We start from the raw sequence: 8,627 nt of genomic DNA on the forward strand, positions 1-8,627 counted from the left end.
AAAATCATTTTTCAGCAATCTCGTTTGTATAAGCTTTTGATTTTTGGCAATAGAAAAGCAAGAAGAAGAAGCTCAAATAAAGGCCTCCTTTGAATAGGCTTTTTCGGGCTTTTTTTCTTAAAAAAACAAAAGTTATTCAAGGGTTTGGCTTATGGTCTTGACTTCTGGTAGTTTTTGGTTATCTAAGGAAGCGGTTGTGATTGAAATGAATTAAAACTTAAGAAGTAGACTAAGAGGAACTTTTTTAACTTTTGATATGCTAAGAAGCAAAAAATTTATTATAAAAATCAACCATCAAAATTTAACGGTTCCAATCATTTTGTCAACCATTAGAAGCTTTAAAATCATAACTTATCCAAACAGGACCAAACAAGCCCTAACAATAGCTGCGCCATGCATGCTTGGCTGCTTGCATGTAGCCAATATGCGTAGACTAAACCCATGCTTGCATACAAAGATGGCTGTGTTTTGGCCGTCAAGCTGTTTACATGATCAGACTCCAATGGACATTGCACCGAGCTTGTACCGGCTTGCATGGCGCAAAAACAACCGTCAGGGAGGAGCTTGAATACCAGAGCTGGACCCGGAGGCCAAAGGCGAATGTCTACAGCAGAACAAATTGCACAGTTTGGGAACTTGTGGGACATGGTTCAACAAGTATAGCTTTTGGATCTTGCTGATAAGATATATATAGTCTGGAAGTGGACAGCCAATGGAGTATACACGACCAAGTCGGCTTACATGATGCAATTCAACGGTCGTTGTGTACCTTCGACGGAAAGACAATCGGGAAGGCTCACGCAGAAGGGAAGCACAAATTCTTCACGTGGCTACTTGAAAGATTAATGACCTTAGCATAGAATTAGTATATTTTAATAATTAATGTCAATATGATCAACTAATAAGGTTAATTTGCTAAATTGCAAAGGCTTAGGGCCTGTTTGTTTGAGCTTCTGCTTTTGAGCTTTTCTGAAAAGCTGTGTTTTTGGCTTGTCTGAAAAGCTGTTTTTGGAAATAGGCTGTTGCCTTCTACAACAAATTTTTGACTTCTCAGCACATAGCTTCTCAGAAAAGCACATCTCAGCGAGCTTCTCAGCTTTAGTTTATTTTCCTCAGAAGTAGGCTTTTGACTTCTCCAGAAGCCACTTCTCCAGAACCCCGTTTGTTCTGGCTTTTGGCTTCTACCGGTAGCAGAAGCAGAAGCAGAAGCAGGAAACAAACAGGACCTTAGTCTTATAGATGACAGAGATGGTCTTAGGGTTCTAAATACCTCACAGGACTTGACATCAAGCTCAAAGAATAACTTCATAAAAATGGTTATATAGTCCTAATATACCAATAAGAAGACCCAAGGCAACAAGAATTGATGCCGGAACAAAAGGAAGTGAAGCTAAAACAAAAATATGATTGAATTTAACTTGTCCAAGAATTTGATTTTAACTAATGGCTTTGAGATTAAGTTTTTAGTAAAAACATGTGGAGCTCTTCATAAGCTTTTCATAGAATCCAAGATTATCAAAATTAAAGTCTAGAGCAAAAAGTTATGGCCGAAATACGGATGACAATTTTTTTAGTTACACTCACCGGATGCTTCACTGGATATTCTGGTGTTTAAAAAAGAGTTTTCAGCTCAAGTGGTCAATACAAAAGTTGTAGACAGCTTCATAAGCTTTTCATATAGTCCAAGATCATAAAAACTAGAGTCTGAAATAAAGAGTTATGGCTGAAGTACAGATTGCAAATTTCTGAGTTATACCCACCAAAAATTCCGGTGCTCACACAAAATATTCCGGCGCTCACACCAGATGCTTCGATGATCAATGGAGGATTTCACCAGAGATGGTTTACAAAGAGCCTATTTTATGATATGCTACAGACATCAGATGTTCCAGTGATTGTATGATGAGGAGTTCAATAAGGGGTAGTTTTTCTACCCATATGAGCAATGATCATAGGATGTTCCGATGCTAGGAAAGTTGTACTAACGGAACGTCCGGTGTTCATAGTTTTCTGAGTCCGAGGAGCAACAACTAGTTTTCTGTGTTAGGGCTATTAATACTCCACCACCCTAGCCATTTGAGGTTGCTAGAGTTCAAGAGGATATACATAGACTTGAGATGAGTTATTGCCACCTCAGTTGAGCACATTGAAGATCAAAACAATTAATATAAGATTAATGATTTGATTAGTGCTAGTTTTGGTCTAGTGTCCATCTAGCTAGGTGATTAGGCTAGAGTTGAATGAAGTGAGTGATACACACTTGATACTCTTAGCTCTTTCCATCATCTAGATGGTTTGGCGGTATTTGTGTCTTGTAGGACCCTCCGAGGAGGTTGTGGAGCGGGCGCAAGCTTTGTGAGCAGTTGGAGTTGAAAGATAATGATGTCGTCTAGAGTGGGGTGGGAATGAATAGGCGTTTTTGAAAACTTTGTCCTCTTGTTCAAAAGTTTGTCTAAACTCACAGCAAAAATAAATTAACAGATTTTTCAAAAGTAAAAAATTCTAAATATGCTAAACTCAACTAGTGCACAATCACTAGAAACAAATACGAAGATTACAATCCTAGGGCGACAAAGATTATTCAGTTCTAGCAAGATATGTAAGAAACTCTAATCGGAAGGTCTGATACTATTCATCAGATGTTCCGATTCTACTGTTCATCGGATGTTTTGGTACTATTCATCAGATGTTCCGATGCAAGTAAAAACAACTAGATTGAATCTCACAAAATTAACTCAATGCGCATACAAATAAGCATACAAGTAATTAAAACAATATAATACACAAGAGTAAGAAAATACGGAGATAAATAATTTGTTATCGAAGTTCGGATATCTACTGATATTCTATATCTCCGTTGAGGAAGCTTGGTCACACTTGAGCTAAGTCACTTTCAATCATTTTTTTTCACGAGGTTGCACGATGTACTCCTCGTCTCTACCATGGCCAACTCTTACTCCACTCCGGAGATAGTGAGTTCCACTACCACTTTCGAGCCTCTTCACAATCTTCACTCGAGGAGATCACTGGCAATCAACTATCAAATCATCTAGGAGACGGTGGTTTCCGAGAGTAAAAAACTCCCGAACTCGCACACGATCAACGTCGAGTGCTTAAATACATGCAATTAATACGACACGTGTGAACAACCCAGGCTCCACACACCTTACTCTATCCTCACTATGCCACAAAGGCTTGATTCTCACAAATTATTGATAGAGACGAGACGAGAGCACTCAAAGATGGAACACCAAGTTCTAAAAGCTCTCACAAGCACCACAAAGGCAGCGAAGCAACCTCCAAAGACCTGCCCCTATGCAAGGAGTCAAAGGGGTATTTATACCTAACTCTGAAAAACTAGCTGTTAGACTCAAACTGTACAGGTCAGAACTTTCGATCCCAAGATCGAAACATACACTCATATGTATCCCAATGGTCGAATCCGAGTAAAACTCACTCCCAAACCTGAGAAAAACAACACATCGGTATTTCTGATGTTCGGATCGAAACATCCAATCCAAAAAAACAACTCAAACCGAGAGCCCCATATTTCTGAAAATCAGAGGTTCCGACCCATCAAAATTTCTGATCTACCCATCGGAACTATTGTTGATTTGATCCAAATGAGAAGGTGATTCAAATAAGATCTTGAGATTAAATAGATCATTAAAGAAGTACCAGGAATATTAAGTTTCAATTTAAAGCCAAAATGGATCAATTAATGGATATTTACGAGATTAAGTTTTATATGAGTTTGACATACCGCATAATACTAGATACATAATTATATCAATTCTAAATAGTATTGCTCAAATATTTATAATTTATGGGTATTTAAGATGCACAAAGTACAGTACTCCCCCATAATATGATAATACATTAAATTTTCCAAATAGCTAAATAGAATTCAATGAAATGATTAAAATTAAATAAGGATCTAAAACCACACAATCAACAAATGAATATACAATTCATCCTACCCATACTAAATATATGACATACACATACTGGTCAGCATGAAAAAATAGGTGTGCTAGAAACTAAATATAGCACACTAACAAACAAACAAGACATGTTTGAAATAGGAAATAAGATCATATCAAGAATATAATAAATCCTACACATGCTAGAAGTAGATCCTACAACAGCTTACATAAAGCGTAAATTCTCAAGTAGTCATAGATACAAAATCTATACATGCAAAGAGGTAGGAACCTTTAATGTTTCTGGGAACATAAGATGTTCTGACTTTTCAATCAGAAGTTCCGATCTATGTAAAACACCAGAATTTCATAACACTAACTAATAAGTCGGATGTTCCAATCTTATAATCAGATTTTCCGATATTTATAAATTACTAGATTTTCAGAAAGCTAAAGAACACATCGAATGTTTCAATCTCAGGATCAGATGTTCTGATATATGTAAAAACCCAGATTTTACATCCCAAAATTGTATTGGATGTTCTAACCCATGTGATCAGATGTTTCGTATGTGAAAAGTTTCAGAAATCCTAATGGACTATGTGTCTATCACAAAGATGAGAATATGAATTTAAGATATTGTGATAGAAAATTATCTTCATAAAGTGACAATGGATAGATGATAATTATATTTTCACATAATTGGCTCTTTAATCAATTAGATAAATCTTCAAAAAAAAATTGCCAAGTCTTCAATGCCCTTCATTTCACTTATTGATCAATTTTGAGATTTTTATCCCCAACATTGTTGGGTCCTAAGACATTAGTCACAATAGGCTTGGTAACCCAAACGATATTTTTATTCTTCAAGCCACATTGAGCACCAATTAATTTGGTAAATATATTTTCAATTTTATCATTTCTAAGCGAATAATCATTATTGACAATGTGAGGTTTATGATGAGTACCTTAGGGATATGATGAAGACAAATATCCCTTTTGTGACATATGTAGCATATTTTGCCATCTAGCCTCTTCATTTGAGACTTCTCATTTTAATGACCATTTAATTCGTCTCTTGTCATATGAGATTTTGACTTGGCTTGAGGCCTTTTCTTTTGATGTTGATCATCTTGATGAGAACTTCCCTGATCTATTAATAATGAAGGAGCTTCTTCTTTCATATACCTCTTGTCTTATTGTTTCTTGATCAAGTCTCTCTTCTTAAGGATAATCCCAAACATGATGATCCTGATTCTTGCACTTGAATCAAGTGATGAGTGCGGTGGCCTTCACTTGACCTTGACCCTTCTTCTTGGCATTATTAGACTTGTTCTTCTTCAAAGAAGTGATTTCCTCTACAAGGTTAGTTTCACAAATAGAACTAGAGGAGTAATTTTTGTTAGAGTAACAAGGAATAAATAATTCATCATTGGATATTTTAGGACTAGCACATGTCAAATTTTCGTTAAATGAAAAAATGTGCTAATGTCCACATGAGGCTCATATGAATTTACCTTTGTGAAAATAACCCCATGAGCCATCTCTAGCAAGGTATGAGAAGCTACAAGACTTTCATGAGAGCATAAAAGTTCATCATAATTTTTTTGTAATTTCACATACTTGCTAGTAAGCTTTTCAAGTTAAACCCTTAGCTTTAGATGTTATATGAGAAATAGAGTTAGAAGCATAAGCATCATCAATGGATTTATCCTTAGGTACAACATTGCAATTAGGACATAGCATTTCTAAATCCACTAGAGGCATAGCATCTAATTTATCAATCAAAAAATATGTTTAACTTTAAGATCCCCATAAAGATTAGATCAAGTACTATGAGATTCTTTAAGTTTTTCATATTTCTTATTAAAGATTTTAAGTTCTTCAATTTTCTCTATGAGGCATTTCTCTTGTGTCTCAAGGTTTTCCTCTTGACCTTCTATTATACTCATAAGTTTGATCATTTTAGACATATACTTTTTGCCTAAAATATCAAACCCAAGCTTATTACTATCACTAGCATCATTACTAGCAATACTATTATCCTCACTTACCGATTTCTTTTTATCTCTTACCATAAGGCACAATAAAGTATTGGAGTGAGGAGATGAGAACCTTAGATAAGTGGATGCTTCACTTCCAAGTTGAGGACAGTTCATGCTATACTGTCCATATTGGACATGTATAACAAATCTTATTTGTCCTTGATCTTCTCTTAGGTCGACATATCTTCTTGATTTTTCTTAATGCTTTTCCACCTAAGCTTTGTCTCAAGTACGCTTCTATTTTCTTCGAAATATTAGTCTCATAAATATTAATGAAAATAGGTGCATTACAATGAGGACAATTAACCATATCATTATGATATATACACAATTTTGCACTAGATGACATGCAAGGGTTAACAACACAAGTCGGTATACATATTTCATTTATTAAAGTCCAAAGAGAGAATTGGACACTTACTAGTCCCACTCACCATATCATTACCTTGCTCAGATTTGTATGTTGGTGAGGAGGATAATAAAGTGAAATACTTTTGGATAAAAGAGAAAGTCATTTGATGCTCTTCATGATAAGACAATGAAATAGAACATTCTTCAAATGACATCTTCGAAAGAAGAACTTCATTCCATTTAGGCTTGTCATCTCTTTTTTAAGCTTTGTCCAAATGAGATGAGCATCTTCAAACGGCATGATCATTTCAAATACATTTTCGCTCAAAGTATTGAATAAAGCATTAGTAGCTTGAGCATTGAGATGCGTGCATTTCTCTTCCTCGTCAAATAATATGAATTTATCACTAGGAAGAGAAATGTTTATGTCGAGGGTAAATCCCTAACAGTGATTTTGGGGTATGTTGGATAGTGGGTGCGTGAATGGTATTTCAGGGACTGGGTGTATCTGTGTGTAGATGATGGATTCGGGGACACCAGGGGTTATACAGGTTCAAGTCTCCCAAAAGATAATAACTCTATGTCATGTGTTTGTATTATAGTAAATCTCACTTAGTTACAGACAGTGTTCTAGCAGTTTGCCAGAATTGATCTCTCTCTTTTACAGACGGGGTCCTCATCCCTTTATATAGTAGGGAGAGGGAGAACTCACATGTAAGCCCTACATAGATGTCCTCTGCTCATTCTAATATATAAATCAAATCACCATTATGGAGTACCAGGAACGCTAACTTGCTCTGACATTATTGTATATCGTACTGCAGCGCGTCATCTTTGCTTAGCCTGTAGAGCCTTATCTTGCTGCATTTAATAGGACGGGACAAAACGATGCCCTTCTACACCATTCCTGTCCGCTTGCCTCTCTGCACCGTCCCCATCCACTTGCCTCTGCTCTATCCCCATCCAGTTGCCTCTGCGCCGTCCCTGTCCACTTGCCTCTCTGCGCCATCTCTGTCCACTTGCCTCTCTGCGCCATCTCTGTCCACTTGCCCTGCCGGGTGGCTGATAATATCCTGTCTGTCGTGCGGTTCTGCACCGGCCTGTAGAGTCTCACTCCATGGCCTTTAATGCCACGGGATGGGACAATGCCCCCTGCACCGCCCATGACCTTATCCGTCTGAGACGGTCCCTGGTGAAGAGAAGCGTTCGAGCGAGTGCCCAATAAAGGTGCTTCGGATGGGTTGCGTCCAATCCGGTCCCGCAATCAGGGGGCTGGTCGTGGGTTTGTTAGCTAGTGCAGGTAGAATTCAAACAATTTCAGAACCTTCAGCACCATCTCATCAGAAGGAAAGCGAAGCCCCACTCGGAAGTAGTCGACGAAGGTGATGGCTTCGTCATCTTCAGCTCCGGAGTCTCTTGGCTCCTCGGGAGTCTAACCTTCGAGACATCACTAATCAAACCCTCTCTCACCAGTCCAACCAGGACTTTGTCATCAACCTTAGATTGTCCAATCCAATAGATCTTCGGGCGGTTTGCCTTGCCTTTCGGAGCCATTCGCGATGAGCTTCGGAAAGAAAGATGACTGCGAGAGACTTCGTACGAGAGCTACGGCTTCAGCAAGTTCAAGCAATAAAAATCGAGCCACCGCGTGGAGCATATTTATAGCGGTAAAAACAAGGGGTAGCGGCGGTTAAAATGAGACGCGTCGGAATTTGAACCGTAACCGTAAAAGATGGTTCGGCATGAAGCGAAGACATTTAACGTCATCAAACCGACTGCTGTGTGGGGGCAGAATGGTCATACCAACACAAAATAAAAATAAAAAATAAAGATAATAATAATAAAAATAAACAACATGAGGGGGTTGTCTGCTAAAAGGTTAAACGAGCCCCCGGGGGCCTTCGACGGGTCGAAGGGGACGGCGCTGAGATGTATCATCCGATTTACAGGCTCGGCCCTTCGAAGATGAACCTTACCTGTAGGGGGCTACTGTTAGGGGATGATCTCCCATATCCCTTTGGATGGTGAATCGAAGTCCGCCGATGGCTGAACACTGAAGAATATTGCAGTTGTGTTTCAGGAAGTGCAGGTGAAGGCTCTTGTGGGCCTTCGGTCGGAGGCCGAAGGTCGACCCGCGGCGCCAACAATTAGCATAGGTGAAGGCTTTGGCGGGCCTTCGGTTGGAGGCCGAAGGTCGACCTGCGACGCCAAGAATTAGCATAGGTGAAGACTTTGGCGGACCTGAGGATGGAGACCAAAGGGTGACTCGGGGTGCAGCGCCGAGGCTGGCCGAAAGTGCCCTGAGGGC

Source organism: Phragmites australis, chromosome 24, assembly GCF_958298935.1.
Source record: "Phragmites australis chromosome 24, lpPhrAust1.1, whole genome shotgun sequence".
Classification (NCBI taxonomy): Eukaryota; Viridiplantae; Streptophyta; class Magnoliopsida; order Poales; family Poaceae; genus Phragmites; species Phragmites australis.